General features: G+C 41.2%; 1 non-coding gene across 1 annotated transcript; it reads right to left on the reverse strand.

Annotated features, from left to right (window-relative positions):
- Window positions 1-14,671: 14,671 nt before the first annotated feature.
- Trnap-ugg (transfer RNA proline (anticodon UGG)) lies at window positions 14,672-14,755 on the reverse strand. Its single transcript has one exon. It is a non-coding gene; the product is annotated as a tRNA-Pro (tRNA).
- Window positions 14,756-18,706: the final 3,951 nt, after the last annotated feature.

Raw genomic sequence — 18,706 nt, forward strand, 5'->3', positions numbered from 1 at the left:
ATGAGAACGTTTCTGGGAATCTGGAAATAGAAAGTTGTATAATTAGCGGTTTGTATCATTTCTCTTCCATACTGTTGCATGTATTAGTTTCTTTGTTTTTAATTACTCGTTTAATTAATATCCAAAAGTTCATTAGTACTGTATAAGGCATCGCAGATACGTATATAACAGCTGATTGCGCTTGAGAAAAGTTATCTATTGACATCCTAATAGTCACAGTATCAATTTCTGATTTCCAGTTCTTAATTTTCTACTGAATTGGCTAAGAATGCATTTTAAAACGTGAATAGCTGTTTAAGTTTTCGTTTGCTGATTATACTTTTATAGAAGAAAGCCCTGCTTGAAATTTTTTTACCATTTGTGTAATTGATTCACCGTAGCTCCAGTGCTACTGGTGCCGATTGATACTGTTATGGTCTTCAGTCGTAAGAGTGATTTGATGCAGTTCTCCACACTACGAGATGTGACTGTAAAACAACAAGACTATTCCAGTAAAGCATATTTACTTTTTGTCATTCTCGATGCACTCCTGTCCTCTATCCCCACAACGTTCAATGCGAATTTTCTGTAGGTGGCAACAGCGCAGGAAGCTTTCCTCTGTAAACTCCAAGAAGTTGGGTTCCACTTTTTATTTCACTGTTTCAACTGATAGAAACGTTGATCCTTTTAATGCATATTTGACCTTGCGCAATAGATAAAAGATAGGTGGTGCTAGGTGAGTCCAACATGGTGGGTTGCCTAACAGTGGGATGATGTACTTCGGTAGAAGCCTCTTAATAGGTTATGTAATATGAGCTGGTGGGCTGTCTTTCTTACTTTCCCACAGGATTGTGCAAGTATCTCAAGGTAACAATGTGTAATTAGGCTGTTTAGGTTTTTATGTTGGTAACGCCACGCAGCGCTCTGTATGAAAATCACTGACTGCGCTGTGTGCAGTCTGTGGCTGGTTGGCATTGTTGGAATATTGGCTATTGTAGCGTTGGGCAGTTGAATGTGAACAGCGCGTAGCGGTGGCAGTTGAAGGTTATTTGCCAGCAGTGGTGGATGTGGGGAGAGAGATGGAGGAGTTTTGAAAGCGGATGATCTGGACGTGTGTCCATCAGAAAGAGTAAATTTGTAAGACTGGATGTCATGAACTGATCTGATATATATTTATGACTTTTGAACACTATTAAGGTAAATACATTGTTTCTTTTCTATCAAAATCTTTCTTTTGCTGACTTTGCCTATCAGTAGTTAGTGCCTTCAGTAGTTAGAATCTTTTATTTAGATGGCAGTAGTGGCGTTCGCTGTATTGCAGTATTTAGAGTAACGAAGATTTTTGTGAGGTAAGTGATTCATGAAAGGTATAGGTTATTGTTAGTTCTTTTGTAGGGATTTTTGAAAGTCAGATTGCGTTGATCTAAAAACATTGTGTGCCAGTTTAGTGTTGATCAGAATAGGTAAAGAGCGAAATGTCTGAGTACGTTCAGCTCTGCTCAGCTGTTTGAAAATCAGATAATGTAAGAGGTTTCTCATCACAATCATTCATAAATTCTTCTAAGGGGAGGTTTCAAATGTTGATTAATAGTTTGACCTTCAGGAACCCAGTGAAGATGCACAGTTCTATCAATATCGAAAAAACGATAATCATCATTGCTTTGAATCAAGATTTGCTCATTCGAGCTTCATGTTTCTGAATCATAAGTGAAAAACCAAGATTCGCCATATGTTATCACTCTTTACCAGAAATCGGGATCATTTTCAGTAATATTCGAAGTATTAATACAAAGATTTTAACGAGATTCTTTTTTTACGATCTTCAAAATTTTAGGCATTAATTTCACACACACTTTTCTGATGTTAAGTTGGTTATGTAAAGTTCGCCTTCCAAATTCTTTGTCAGTTCCTAAAGCGACAGCAGTCAATCGAGTGCTCAACCGTCAGGTGGCTTGCAGGGTATGGATGTAGATGAAGAATTACATATGCTCATCCGTTTTTTATGATGACGAGTGGCCTGGGTGTGAGTTAAGTTCAACAGCTTTTTGGCCATCTTGGAAACGCTTGAAAACTCAAAACTTCGCGTGCATGATAAACAGTCTTCAGCACACGGTTCGTTTAGTAAAAGTCGCATTTTTTCCAAGTTTCATTTGAAACTTAACGATAATTCATTTCTCATTATTACACTTACCATTTTTCTGGCAAAGCTATAGAATAGCTCTTATACAAACGATGGACACGGCCACACTGACACCAGAGGAGTCCCATTCAACTCAGGAGGCTTCATGCTTCACAGCTGTTGATCGTTCATCTTTGGCGCATGCGTACTTAGTCTGCGACAGTATCAGTCCCGTTATTTTATAGCCACACCTCGTACAACGACATCTGACCTTACGTACTGTAGTCAAACTTCGGTCTCCCTCTACAAGTGTTATCCACGTACTTATCTCTCTTTCCAAATTGACTGTTCATTGATGCCTCAGGATGCATAGCATCTCCCTACCCCTTCTGTTAGTTATCTTGGGCAGTAAATTTATTCTATTGCCAATTATAGCCACTCCCTACTGAATATTTATCCGATCTACCATGTTACTGGCCTCAAATTGTGGTGGTTATGATTCCCATATGGAAAATCGTTAATTCCTGTGCGTAACAGAAATTTTGTAACTATTTATGTTATTGAATCTTAATGAGTTTCCTTTTCTTTTCTTCTTTTTAATCGAAATATTACGTCTCTTTACTGAATCTGACTACAAATGAAAGTAATTTGCTTATGGTTTCTGTGACACGCAAACAACACTGATACAATCAAATATCTTGACGATTTGTCCTCTTCGTCTGGAGAATTCTTGGATGGTTCCTGAAAGTAAAAATTCTGTTCCTTCTTAGGGTTCCGTGTCTCAATCGGTAAAAAAAAAGGAACACTTAGAATCACTTTATTGTGGGTCTGTCTTTCCACGGTTAAGACCCTTTTTCTTAGGAAAATTTAGTGGAGTTGAAATTTACGACACATACTAAGGTCGAAGAAATTGAACTTCCTAAGTCAACGAAATCAGAAGGTATGGCTATTTATGTCAAATATGTTGATAATAGCAAAACTTACTCATCAAACCTACAGATTAATTACCATTGGCTTAGAATCATGGAATTTGGCAAAAGCGAAGGTTCCACACAACAACCAAAGAAAAAGAATTCTATAACTGTAAATTTGTAGTTGTACCACAGGAAAAAAAGGTTTTTGTTATTTGTTATCAGACAATTCGTTCGTCTATGAAGACCCCTTTTCTCTGAAATTGATAGACATATCAAGTTGAAATAGATTTTACACAATTAAGTCTATGGTCCCTTGGCGATAAAATAAGCATTAGCTTTTTAGTCACTGCATTTAAAAGATACGGCCAGTAATGTCACATACTCGCAATCTCACTGATAAAAACCCGTTGACCTACAATTATGAAATTTGGCAAGTTACGCAAAAAAATAAAAAAAACGTTGATTTGTTATTATTTCACACGAAATTGCAATTTCTTATTCGACATCAAACTTGAAAATAAAATAATCAATTGTTTTGTATTAAGGGTGACGGGGTTGCAATATTAAAAGTCAAACATCAACCAAGGAATGACTTTATTGCTCATAGGGCGCATTTAGGAATTTACTTATCATGAGATATCGAGGAGAGATTACAGCACTTAGATACGGTGTTTCATGTTGTATGTGAATCATACATTTCAAGGCTCTTGGATATCTGATGATGGCTGAAATTCAAAACGCGTCAAATGAGCAGTAAAGTCAGTCCTTGTCTGACGTTTGACTTTTCCCACTGGGACCTAATCAGCCTGAATGGAGAACTAATGATTCTTACACTAATGGTCGCCTGCCTTCTTCATGACTTTGTCACATTTATATTACTGAAATCAAAACGTTCTCGAAAATCTCGAAGTTCCTTGGATCCATATCTTGCCAGTGTCGATGTAGATAACAGGCAAATATGGTTGAGATTCTCAATTGCTGGAATGGGAGTTGAGAAACTAAGTTTGTGTGGTACCAGCAGTGCAGAGTTCTACTAATACCTGACAAACTTTTTACTTTTAAATGGCGTGGAGCTGTGATGTGTTTCATTGCCAAATGACGTGTTTCAAATAATAAAAGATGTACGTTAATTTCTTTTGTAACTTTCATTTGTATTTCCCTGTAGTTAAGACATCAATAATTACTAGGCACTTTTTACCTGACTTTGGCATCTGTGTTCACGCAGTATAATAAATTTGTGCACATAATTAAATCAACTCCTCAGTTCTCTCCTACATTCTCCTGACACTGTCCTCCCACTGTTTATTAACCCCTTCATTCCTCACAATAATCGATCTCCTCAACCTCTTGTCCACCGCCTGTCTTCAGGCCCTCTCCGCCGTAGTCTGCTGCTAAGCTATAACTACTTCTCCTGCCGCCCCTGCCGAGTCTCCGCTGCTTTTTGCTTCAAACTGCCACTGTCTCAGCTTCCTTCTGGACCCATGTCGTTCGAGGAACACCCCAGGGTAGCATCCGGACGATATCCTTAAGGATATTACAACATTTGTGATCATACGATCCCACGTTGTACTCAACACCATTCGTTAACAACAGCCCTCATTTTAAGTGGTACGTTATTCTAGTCAACTTGTACTTCTTCTGCGGTTGAGTTAAAATTTCCTTCACACCATACTTTAAATACACAAAGTTGCAATGTTCTGCAATGATTGAAATGAAACGAGATAGTGGATTTTACTGCAAATACCGTCACGCGACAACCAATCTCTTCAGCATACTTCTACAACGTCCCACTTTAAAAACTCCTCTTCCTGCTGAACTGTTCATTGTCTAGTTTTCACTTCCTTGTAAGGCAACGTTAGGACGGCGTGCAGCCAGTCTTTTCCTTAAATTTAGTGTCTTACCTCAGCTAGCTCCTTAGAATTACTGCCTACCCTGCAGTGATGTTCACTGGTGTGCGAAACCTAAAGAAGAAAGTAACTTTCGCATGATGTGTTACTGCTCATAACATAGCTCCATAATAGGAGAAAGATGTATATATGACTTGCGAGATGATGGGATTATTTTTTAACGCACACAAAAACTGATATTCGTCATGATCACTGCATTTATTCATTCCATACTGTCGTAGACATTTCGACCATACGCCATTCTCAGACGCTCTACAAGAGAAATACATTGTTACAATTGCTGAACTCTATGAAACAAAATCGTCAAACCTCTGAACGCTTTGCGTTAGGACGTTCAAACTTAACGGTTGGCGGCTGGGTAAGATGGGAATTAGTATGGTTTGGTTTAGCGACGAAACCCACTTTCGTTTGGGTGAATTCGTCAGTAAGCAAAATTGGCGCATTTGGGGGGACTGAGCATCCGTATTTCGCGACCGAGAAATCTCTTCGGCTCAACGGGTAATTGTGTTGTGTGCAATGTCCAGTCACGGAATAATCGGTGCGATATTCCTTGATGGCATGGAGACTACCAACGGTATGTGAAGGTTATGAGAGATGATTTCTTCTCCATTACGCAAAGTGGCCATGATTTCGACAAGATGTGGTTCATGTAAGATCGACTCAACCCCAGCCCAGGAGAGTGGCGTCCTGGAGGGGCACTTTGGGAACCGCATTTTGGGGTACGCAGAGGCCACTGGCATTGGCCTCGATTGGCCGCCATATTCTCGGCATCTGAAGACGTGAGACTCCTTTTGGGGGGCTGTATTAAAGACAAAGTGTACAACAATAACCCCAAAACCCTTGCTCAGCTGAAAACAGCCATTCAGGAGTTCATCGACAGCCTCAATGTTCCTACACTTCAGCGGGTCATGCAGAATGTGACTATACGTCTGCGCCATATCATCGCCAATGATTGCAGGCATATCGGACATGTCAAAACCTAAATCCGAGAATCTGTAGTGACGTTTACATTTTGAATACAGCATGCGCACGCGGTAGTTTATAAATAAGTTAGATTTTTTTTTCATATAGTTCAATCAGTAATTGTCACCCTCTACATGGATGAATATCAGTGAAAATAAACTAGTACAGTTACATAAAACGTTTGTACTTCATACAAACGTACGAAGCAAGCACTCAGTGAGAAACACTGATGAAATACGTGAAATTTACACTATAAAAAAAAGCAAGAGAGGTTTAAGTCGTAGGAAATCTAAAACACATTCTTAGTTAAAACGAAACGATGGTGGGCCAATTTAGTTTCTTTTATGTAACTGTAACAACGTATTAAAAGAAACTAAATTGGTGTTTCTTTTATGTAACTGTAACAACGTATTGTCCGCAGCTCAAGGTCTGGCGGTAGCATTCTCGCTTCCCGAGCACGGGGTCCCGGGTTCGTTTCCCGACGGAGTCAGGGATTTTTCCTGACTCGAGATGACTGGGTGTTGTTGTGTCGTCTTCATCATCATCATTCATCTCCATTACAGTCAGAGGAAGGCAATGACAACCCACCTCCACTAAGACCTTGCCAAGTAAGGCGGCGCGGGTCTCCCGCGTCGCTCCCCTACTCTCTGTAAAAGCAGTATGGGACTCATCAACATCATCATCAACAATGTATTGTCACTGATACTCTTTCATTTATTTCTCTTGTAGAGAACAACAGGGGAAAGGAGGCTGCGAGAAGAAGTCAGCCAACCACACGCTGACCGGACCTCCCTCCGGGACGACAAAGTGATGGCACAGGCCCCTATGTGAAGATGATATAAGCACACCGACCGTCTGGTACGCAACAGTTCAACATCAGCTTCAAGATTAGCGTCTTGGATAGCAGCGTCGTCAACGCTAGTTACTTCGCTTGTACTGTGTAATTAGCCCCCCCCCCCCTACCCCGCCCCCAATGGAGTATCATATTACACTGGATAAAATGACTTCAGAAATCAGTGAATATATTACTTCAAGAGATTCAATCTTTTTTTTATATATTTTTGTAGCAACATAGGTTGCAATGTTTTTCAAACACATTTAAAAAAAGAATAAGAGTGGCAAATAGCTTACTATCTAAACAAATAAATATGATTTAACTTAAAATGGGCGTCTTATTATTAATTAATATACACTGGATGTATATTAATGTACGAGTACCATTTACAGTTATCAAGAAAACAAAATATGCTGGGTATGCCTACCAACACTTAAATTGCTGACCCCAGGCAAAAACTTCGAATTCACCGGACATCTGGGTCAAATCGTATTATTTTCTGTAGACACCTATTTACCTTGAAGTCCAAAACACCAAAGACAACTTTAAGCAACAAATGTTACCAGTTTGTTGGTGGAAGACCCCAACCCTCCTTTTGTTAAGCGATATTCCATTCCCCCAAACCCCCTTCCCCCCCCCCCCCCCCGCCATCATCTTCCTATGCCCCCCCCCCCCCCTTGACTGACTTCTAGAACCGCCCCTGTATGTAGCACAGGCATGGATTGCCTCTACTGAAGAAGAGTGATTATTTTGCATGTCGCCCTTTGCTTGGGACACATCAGTATAATTGCCAAAGTTAAGTATTGTAATTTTCTTATTGCAATAAGACTCATTAATAGGACTATTTGATTGTCTGTCTAGCGAACCTAGTTTAAGGGTCAGTACACACTACATTTGAGCTCGTCGCTTGATAAAACTTGGGTCATACAAAGAAAGAACTGCCACAGAATACTACAGAGGATAACTGAAAAATACCCAATGATACGAACAGAAATGACAATTTTACTGTTAGACAAAGTTGCCGTGTTCATAATGTGTTCCTGCTTCTTGCTATATGAGGATACGTCCAGCGTTCTAGAACATTATCGTTTTGTTGCTCTAGGTGTTGAGTTTCCTGGATATATTGACCTCTGTATCCTTACGGTCACCAACCAACATTATTCTGACACTGTACTCCATCGCCACGTACGTTTTTCAGGGGTACATTCAGCGCTGACTTCATTTTTATGGTGGACAATACGCGAAGATAGGATTTTTAGCGAGTGAATTGGCCCGCCCGTTCCACCGACTTAAATCCCATCGACCACTTTTGGGATGTGTTGGGCGACGTATTGCAGCGTGTCCATATGCACCAACGATCGTCCAGAATCTGTCAAAAGTGCTGTTGGAGGAACGGAAAGCCCTACCACTAGAACTTCTAGCCGGCCGCTGTGGCCGAGCGGTTCTAGGCGCTTCAGTGTGGAACCGCGCTGCTGCTACGGCCACAGGTTCGAATCCTGCCTCGGTCATGGATGTGTGTGATGTCCTTAGGTTAGTTAGGTTTAAGTAGTTCTAAGTTCTAGGGGAGTGATGTCATCAGATGTTAAGTCCCATAGTGCTCAGAGCCATTTGAACCATTTAGAACTCCTTATCAACTTTTTGATAAGCGTGGAAGCATGTTGCAGGGCATGCATTGCCGTTCATGGAGATCACACACACTATTATTAAGAACAGTTTCCCGCCTTTTGTAATGTCCATCACTTATCGCGGTGATTTTTATGTAATGATTGTCTTTGAAAGAATGTGTCATTTCTGTTCGTCTCATTTTATATTGCTTTCAGTTATGTGCTGTACCACGCTCTGAGGTTTGCCGACGACATTGTAATTCTGTCAGAGGCAGCAAACGACCTGGAAGAGCAGCTGAACGGCATGAAGAGTGTCTTGAGAGGATCATATAAGATGAACATCAACAAAAGCAAAACGAGGATAATGGAATGTAGTCGAATTAAATCAGCTGATGCTGAGGGAATTAGATTAGGAAATGAGACACATAAAGTAGTACAGAAGTTTTGCTATTTGAGAAGCAAAATAACTGATCACTGCCGAAGTAGGAAGGATATAAAATGTGGACTGGCTATCGCAAGGAATGCGTTTCCGTAGAAGAGAAATTTGTTAAGATCGAGTGTAGATATAAGAGCCAGGAAGTCTTTTCTGAAAGTATTTGGATGTACTAGACCCATGGATGAAAGTGAAACTTGACGACAAACAGTTAAGACTGTTGGAGGGAAGCCTGGAGGGTAAAAATCGTTGAGTCAGACCAAAAGATGAATACACTAAGCAGATTGAGAAATATGTAGGTTGCAGTAGTTATTCGGAGATGAAGAGGATTACACGAGATAGAGTAACATATAGAGCTGCATCTAACCACTCTCTTGACTGAAGACCACAACAGCAGCAACTGTACCGCACTGTACCAGTTCTTTCTACGTATGCTCCAAGTTTCATCGAGCGATGTTACTCAGCAGTGAAACATCATGCGGAAGTTATTTTAGTCCCTAAGTTTTACTATACTACACGGCAGACACATTAGTAATCTGTCGTTTCTGATATACGACTGCACGGTACGCGACGTGGAATTTCGCAGCCCGCCACAAGAATGTGTCAGTTTTCTCTAAAATTGCAGAACTTTGGAAACGTCTCTTAAAACGAATCTTTTTACTTTCCAAACTAATAAATTTCTCAGTAAAACAAATTAAAATGTTGTATGTAAACTGTTAGAGTACCAAACAGTGTAGCCTGGCGCTTCTAAAGCAGAATCATAACTTCTCCGGACGACGGCGCGCAAATCTGTCTAGCTTTTACTATTCACGATCTTTCTCCTTTCTTTTGGGCTGGAATATAATGGAAAAAAATCACCTTCACGGATAGTGCGGTGACTTCCTTCCTTGGCCAGTCCTCAGTTCCAGCGTTAATTGTGTGTGAAACTTCGTATATTCCGAACAGCAAATAAACAGAAAAGAACCAGTTCTTTACTCGTCATAAGAACAGAAGTAGAAAACTTATTTCTAGAGTGCCTAAACTGCTACTGTATAATGAGCATTTAATTATGTATATGTGACTCACTGCACCATGATATGAGTCGTCATTAACATTATTAGCATTATTAACAAATTCTATGATTAATACATGCTGCACTCATCTCCTTACTCACTGTAACAGTATAATAAACAAAAATAACCATATCAAATAACTGAAACAATAAATACTGATTGGAACTGGTACAAAATAATGTTTAATTAACTATTTAGTAGCCGGCCGCGGTGGTCTAGCGGTTCTAGGCGCTCCGTCCGGAGCCGCGCGACTGCTACGGTCGCAGGTTCGAATCCTGCCTCGGGCATGGATGTGTGTGACGTCCTTAGGTTAGTTAGGTTTAAGTAGTTCTAAGTTCTAGGGGACTTATGACCTCAGCAGTTGAGTCCCATAGTGCTCAGAGCCATTTGAACCATTTTGAACTATTTAGTAACAATTTATTCACAATAACATATTAATCTGTCCAGCTGTGTCTTCTAAAAGAAAATAATGAAGTCTTCGTTCTAGGAACTTTGAATGTCTCAGAAATTATTCCATGTATGGAACTAAAACTTTTACAGCTATTAGCTGTTTCTATTCTCAAAGGCTACAAGATTTTATGGTGATTGGTGTACGAGAAATGACATCAGTATTTCATAAATTGGTGTGTATTTTTCTTTACAGTGTCCGATCGGTACACTCACGCTACTTGTGTTGCTGCAAAGGAGCAAATTCTTCGCGTGGGGTCACTTTCGGCAGGAAAATGGACCACTGAGAGTAGCAAGGAGGAAGTAGCTTCATAATCGTTAACGCATATGGCTTCTCCATACAAATGCCGTTAGAAAGGACTTCCCAACCCTTTAATACATAGTACATAGTAGTGGTTATACTTAAGAGTTCTGTAATTTACTGATTTTCCGCCATTTTCAGTTTTTTGTGAGATGCCGCAACATATTCTCCTTTCCTGTTGTAGGGCTACCTAGGGAATTTATGTGCTCAACAGGAGGCTGTATCTCCAGTGTACGGTCGACTTGCTCCTGATCGCTGAAATATCGATCGCGTGTGAATTTAGTAAGCCGGTTCTTTGCGAATCGACTACACTTCTTGAGGATTCTTGCAGTCTGTTATCTGTCTTTCCAGTGACTAGTTTTTGTGGTCACTCAAACGTAAATAGCTGCTTGCATGTATTCCCAAATATTTAATATGTAAGAGAGCTTCTTATATTTTCTACCATCATGTTCTCATACAATAATGGGTCTTTCGCTCCTTTCTGTACAATATGTTACGTTTGTTTATGTCAATAGTCAGCTGCCAATCTCTGCATCAAACGTCGTTTTCCTTCCTCTATTTGAAATGTAAATTTCTAACGTTGTAATTTACCTGTATACAACGGTATTATCTGTGGGCAGCATCATTAACGTTCCAATGCTATTCACTAGGTCATTTATGTACACTCATATGGAAAAACATCGCAGAACCAGAAAATAATTAATGTAGAGTAGTGAAATTTAGGGAATGCATTTGTCTGGGTAACATACTTACGTGATTAACATTGCAAGGTCACAGGTTAACGTAAGAGCGATATAAGCCACTTTAAATATGAATATACTGACACATCAGTAAACGCTGTAACCGCCAGAATGTTGAATGCAAGCATGTAAACGTCCATGCGTTGTGTTGTACACACGCTAGATGTCAGTTTGTGCGGTGTGGCAATTTGTCGCTCAATACAGGGACTGTTAATGATGTTGGTGTGTGTCGTTGATGTCGTCTAATGATGTCCATAAGTGCTTGACTACCGGCAGATCTTGTGATCGAGCAGGTCTGTGGGTGACTTTCCCACATCAAACAGATACATTTCCCTGCAGAGCAAGTTAGGTTAGAACAGCGGCATGTGGGCAAGCATTGTCCAGTTGGAAAACACCCTCTGGAATGCTATTCATGAAAGTGACCACAGAAGATCGAAACACCAGATTGATAAACAAATTTGCACTCATGGTGCTTGGGATAACCACGAGAGTGCACCTGCTGTCATACGAAATCGCTCCAAATGTATGTCCAGTGTGTCTAAAACACAGACAGGTTGGTTGCAGGCCCTCAACTGGCCTGCAACTGGCCAACACACGGCCATCACCGGCACCGAGGCAGAACCAGCTCTCATCAGAAAACACTCCAGACCTCCACCCTGCCTTCCAATGAGCTCTATCTTGACACCACTGAAGTCGCAAATGGCGGTGATTTGGGGTCAATGGAATGGACGTTACACTGTGTCTGGCTCGAAGCTGTCCATGAATTAGCCGGTTTCGTATCAGTTCGATGTGTCACGGCGATGCCAACTGCCGCTCGAATTGCTGCTACACATGCAGTACGAGGCGCTAGAGCCATATGCCGAACACGACCGTCTCCTCTCTCGGTAGCGCCAGTGGTTCTCCAGAGCCTGGATTTTTGTGACCGCTGCCAGCAGCCATGTACATTGGCTACATTCCTGCCAAGCCTTTCTCCAATATTGCAGAAGGAAAATCCAGCTTCTTATGGCCCTGTCACATGTCCTAGTTCAAACTAAGTGAGGTGTTGATAATGATGTGTGTGTCGCCTTGTAGGCAGCCTATTTAAGAATACCTGAAGACTATTTTCAAAAAGAAACATAAAATTCCTTGCAAAAGTACAGCGCTGAACAACAACAACAACAACAACTAGGATGACGTATGTCATGAGCAAGCTTTCTGTCGATTTGTGTGTGGCGTAAAGTGGCTGGTGCTAACCACAATGTCGTGGTGTTCTAAACCAATATACCAGACAAAAAAGTTCAGCAATCACCAAACTTCCTCGTACAGAGACGACAGTTTTGTATACAGCTTCCACAGAGCCAGATGTTGTATCTCATTCGACGGTGCAACAGATATTCAAAAATTGCGAGGTGAAGAAAACTACACTCTCCAAAGAATAAACTTCCAAATAAACTAAAGACTATCGTGCAAGTATGCAAATGGCAAGATAAGTAATGAAGAAAAACATTCGCAAAATTTTTCCTCATTTATTGTTTAACACAAGCTGGGGTAGAATCTTTTCGGTAGGCTTCAAAATGAATCTTCCTGAAATGTATGAATCTTCATGAAAAAGCACTGAAGATCACACTCCATTATATGGATAAATTATGAAATTGTGACTAAATACAGGGTGTTTAAAAAATGACCGGTATATTTGAAACGGCAATAAAAACTAAACGAGCAGCGATACAAATACACCGTTTGTTGCAATATGCTTGGGACAACAGTACATTTTCAGGCGGACAAACTTTCGAAATTACAGTAGTTACAATTTTCAACAACAGATGGCGCTGCAAGTGATGTGAAAGATATAGAAGACAACGCAGTCTGTGGGTGCGCCATTCTGTACGTCGTCTTTCTGCTGTAAGCGTGTTCTGTTCACAATGTGCAAGTGTGCTGTGGACAACATGGTTTATTCCTTAGAACAGAGGATTTCTCTGGTGTTGGAATTCCACTGCCTAGAACACAGTGTTGTTGCAACAAGACGAAGTTTTCAATAGAGGTTTAATGTAACCAAAGGACCGAAAAGCGATACAATAAAGGATCTGTTTGAAAAATTTCAACGGACTGGGAATGTGACGGATGAACGTGCTGGAAAGGTAGGGCAACCGCGTACGGCAACCACAGAGGGCAACGCGCAGCTAGTGCAGCAGGTGATCCAACCAACAGCGGCCTCAGGTTTCCGTTGCAGCTGCGGTCCAAATGACGCCAACGTCCACGTATCGTCTCATGCGCCAGAGTTTACACCTCTATCCATACAAAATTCAAACGCGGCAACCCCTCAGCGCCGCTACCATTGCTGCACGAGAGACATTCGCTAACGATATAGTGCACAGGATTGATGACGGCGATATGCATGTGGGCAGCATTTGGTTTACTGACGAAGCATATTTTTACCTGGACGGCTTCGTCAATAAACAGAACTGGCTCATATGGGGAACCGAAATGCCCCATGTTGCAGTCCCATCGTCCCTGCATCCACAAAAAGTACTGGTCTAGGCCGCCATTTCTTCCAAAGGAATCATTGGCCCATTTTTCAGATCCGAAACGATTACTGCATCACGCTATTTGGACATTCTTCGTGAATTTGTGGCGGTACAAACTGCCTTAGACGACACTGCGAACACCTCGTGGTTTATGCAAGATGGTGCCCGGCCACATCGCACGGCCGACGTCTTTAATTTCCTAAATTAATATTTCGATGATCGTGTGATTGCTTTCGGCTATCCGAAACATACAGGAGGGGGCGTGGATTGGCCTCCCTATTCGCCAGACATGAACCCCAGTGACTTCTTTCTGTGGGGACACTTGAAAGACCAGGTGCACCGCCAGAATCCAGAAACAATTGAACAGCTGAAGCAGTAGTTCATTTGGATGGTAAAAGATGATCTTTTTTGCTCTTTCTCATTTTAATGGTTTATGACTCATATTTACATATCCTTTCCGTTATTTATTTGTATGTAAATACTTTAGTTTTGCGATCATACTACTACAAAACACTATTTTTAATTGTCGATTGAGAAGATTCCCTTGTCCAATCATGTTTTCAATTTCGTCTACAAACTTGCCATTTGCTGTTATAGTTGCACCTAAATAATTAAAAGAGAAATAGCAACTATTACTAAAATTCCCAGCGTCTGAATCAAACTATTCGTTAATAACCACTGTTGTGTCTGCAGTTGTAGGGGGTGGACGCAAGATAGATATTCACACTGCAAACACAAAAGTGTACCGTTGCAGGGGTCAAAAAATGGTTCAAATGGCTCTGAGCACTATGGGACTTAACTTCTGAGGTAATCAGTCCCCTAGAAATTAGAACTACTTAAACCTAACTAAACTAAGGACATCACACACATCCATGCCCGAGGCAGGATTCGAACCTGCGACCGTACCTGTCGCGCGGTTCCAAACTGTAGCGCCTAGAACCGCTCGGCCACTCAGGCCGGCGGCAGGGGTCAAATTCACACACTCTTATTTACAATATTTACAAATAGCCAAACTGACAAAGACAGATAACTGAATACGTAGGTTCCTCTGTTGCATTTTATTGTTCGTTTAACGGAACACTACAGAGCAGGGCAGCGCAGTGGTTAGCACACTGGACTCACATTCTGGAGGACAGCGGGTCAAACCCTCGTCTGGCCATCTTGATTTAAGTTTTCTGTGATTTCCCTTACCCACTTAAGGCAAACGGCGGAAGGATATGGTCGCTTTCCTTCTCCCTTTTTGGCTGATCCGAGATTGTGCTCCGTCACTAACGACCACGTTGTCGACAGGACGTTAAACAGTAATCTCCTCATCCTCCTCCTCCTCTCCTCCTCTAATGGATCACTGACAAGTAGCTTACGTTAAGTGAAATTTGTGGTGTAAGCCTCGATGCCAGTCTTTCAAGGTTCATTATGACTTGTTGCCGGAACTTTGCGTGTAGCGCGGGGAGATACCGTTTTGCTTCATTGTGGGTGTGGCCATTTGCGACATCTTACCTGTCTAAATAACGCCACCCGGTGGTCTTTCGATAAGTGACAAAGATTCCAGAGCGAGCAGAACGGCTCATCAGAGAAAAGCAGCGGAAGAGACTGTTATTGATATTTTTCAAGGAATCATTAAGTGTTTCTCTAACAATAGACTTTTCCTTAATTTTGAGAAACTTTTTCGTTTACAAAACATGATAGTTTGTAAGCGATGTACGAGTATTGCGATAGAGAAAGGAGCCTCTGAGCACCGAATAAAGTTTCACAGGTTACCCCAAAGTCGTAGCGCAACACATAAATGTCGTAATATTAACGCATATAAATCCACCTGATAATGGAGGTTTACGTTTACACGTTAGAAACGTGTGTTGTGGACATAAATAAAGAGTCATTGGTAACAGTAAACTTGTTGTTTCATTCTGTGTGAGAAAACAGACACTTTATAGCAACTGGAGACATGGCAGCAATGGATGCAACCCAACTGCAGGAATCAATAAAGTGGATACAATGCTACAGTCTTTTTGGTTGTACATACTATTGAAAGCTTGAATAGGAAAAACAATATCACTGGGCTGCACCTACAGTTACATTGAGCCACTTTTGTTCTTCGAGTAATTGCTGGTCTTGGACACAAACAAATCAACACTGTGACAGATGGTTCAAATGGCTCTGAGCACTACGGGACTTAACATCTGACGTCATCAGACCCCTAGACTTAGAGCTACTTACACCTAACTAACCTAAGGACATCACAGAGATCCATGCCCGAGGAAGGATTCGAGCCTGAAACATTGTGACACATTTTGCTTTTTTTCACTAAGTAATGTCTTATGCCTCCCCATGAACCATGGACCTTGCCGTTGGTGGGGAGACTTGCGTGCCTCAGCGATACAGATGGCCGTACCGTAGGTGCAACCACAACGGAGGGGTATCTGTTGTGAGGCCAGACAAACATGTGGTTCCTGAAGAGGGGCAGCAGACTTTTCAGTACTTGCAGGGGCAACAGTCTGGATGATTGACTGATCTCGCCTTGTAACAATAACTGTGCTGGTACTGCGAATGGCTGAAAGCAAGGGGAAACTACAGCCGTTATTTTTCCCGACAGCATGCAGCTTTACTGCATGATTACATGATGATGGCATCCTCTTGGGTAAAATATTCCGGAGGTAAAATAGTCCCCCATTCGGATCTCAGGGTAGGGACTACTCAGGAGGACGTCGTTATCAGGAGAAAGAAAACTGGCGTTCTACGGATCGGAGCGTGGAATGTCAGATCCCTTCATCGGGCAGGTAGGTTAGAAAATTTAAAAAGGGAAATGGATAGGTTGAAGTTAGATATAGTGGGAATTATTGAATTTCGGTGGCAAGAGGAACAAGACTTTTGGTCAGGTGAATACAGGGTTATAAATACAAAATCAAATGGGTGTAATGCAGGAGTAGGTTTAATAATGAATAAAAAAAATAGGAGTGCGGATAAGCTACGACAAACAGCACAGTGAACGCATTATTGTGGCCAAGATAGACACAAAGCCCATGCCGACTACAGTAGTACAAGTTTATATGCCAACTAGCTCAGCAGATGATGAAGAAATTGATGAAACGTATGATGAGATAAAAGAAATTATTCAGGTAGTGAAGGGAGACGAAAATTTAATAGTCATGGGTGACTGGAATTCGTCAGTAGGAAAAGGGAGAGAAGGAAACATAGTAGGTGATTATGGATTGGGGCTAAAAAATGAAAGAGGAAGCCGTCTGGTAGAATTTTGCACAGAGCATAACTTAATCATAGCTAACACTTGGTTCAAGAATCATAAAAGAAGGTTGTATACATGGAAGAATCCTGGAGATACTAACAGGTATCAGATAGATTATATAACGGTAAGACAGAGATTTAGGATTAAGGTTTTAAATTGTAGGACATTTCCAGGCGCAGATGTGGACTCCGACCACAATCTGTTGTTTATGACCTGTAGGTTAAAACTGAATAAACTGCAAAAAGGTGAGAATTTAAGGACATGGGAACTGGATAAGCTGATAGAACCAGAGGTTGTACAGAGTTTCAAGGAGAGCATAAGGGAACAATTGACAGGAATGTGGGAAAGAAACACTGTAGAAGAAGAATGGGTAGCTCTGTGGGATGAAGAAGTGAAGGCAGCAGAGGATAAAGTAGGTAATAAGACGAGGGCTAATTGAAATCCTTGGCTAACAGACGAAATATTGAATTTAATTCATGAAAGGAGAACATATAAAAATGCAGTAAATGAAGCAGGCAAAAAGGAATACAAACGTCTCAAAAATGAGATCGACAGGAAGTGCAAAATGGCTAAGCAGGGATGACTAGAGGACAAATGCAAGGATGTAGAAACTTATCTCACTAGCGGTAAGATAGATAATGCCTACAGGAAAATTAAAGAGACCTTTGCAGAGAAGAGAACCACGTGTATGAATATCAAGAGCTCATATGGCAACCCAGTTCTAAGCAAAGAAGGGAAAGTAGAGAGATGGAAGGAGTATATAGAGGGTCTATACAAGGGTGATGTACTTGAGGACAATATTATGGAAATGGAAGAGGATGTAGATGAAGACGAAATGGGAGATAATATACTGCGTGAAGAGTTTGACAGAGCACTGAAAGACCTGAGTCGAAACAAGGCGCCCGGATTAGACAACATTCCATTAGAACTACTGACGGCCTTGGGAAAGCCAGTCCTGACAAAACTCTACCAGCTGGTGAGCAAGATGTATGAGACAGGCCAAATACCCTCAGACTTCAAGAAGAATATAATAATTCCAATCCCAAAAAAAGCAGGTGCTGACAGATGTGAAAATTACAAAACTATCACTTTAATAAGTCACAGCTGCAAAATACTAACGCGAATTCTTTATAGACGAATGAAAAATCTGGTAGATGCGGACCTCGGGGAGGATCCGTTTGGATTCCGTAGAAATGTTGGAACACGTGAGGCAATACTGACCTTGCGACTTATCTTAGAAGAAAGATTACGAAAAGGCAAATCTACTTTTCTAGCATTTGTAGACTTAGAGAAAGCTTTTGACAATGTTGACTTGAATACTCTCTTTCAAATTCTGAAAGTGGCAGGGGTAAAATACAGGGAGTGAAAGGCTATTTACAATTTGTACAGAAACCTGATGGCAGTTATTAGAGTCGAGGGGCATGAAAGGGAAGCAGTGGTTGGGAAAGGAGTGAGACAGGGTTGTAGCCTCTCCCCGATGTTATGCAATCTGTATTTTGAGCAAGTAGTAAAGGAAACAAAAGAAAAATTTGAAGTAGGTATTAAAATTCATGGAGAAGAAGTAAAAACTTTGAGGTTCGCCGATGACATTGTAATTCTGTCAGAGACGGCAAAGGACTTGGAAGAGCAGTTGAACGGAATGGACAGTGTCTTGAAAGGAAGATATAAGA

This window comes from Schistocerca gregaria, chromosome 3 (assembly GCF_023897955.1).
Source record: "Schistocerca gregaria isolate iqSchGreg1 chromosome 3, iqSchGreg1.2, whole genome shotgun sequence".
Taxonomy (NCBI): Eukaryota; Metazoa; Arthropoda; class Insecta; order Orthoptera; family Acrididae; genus Schistocerca; species Schistocerca gregaria.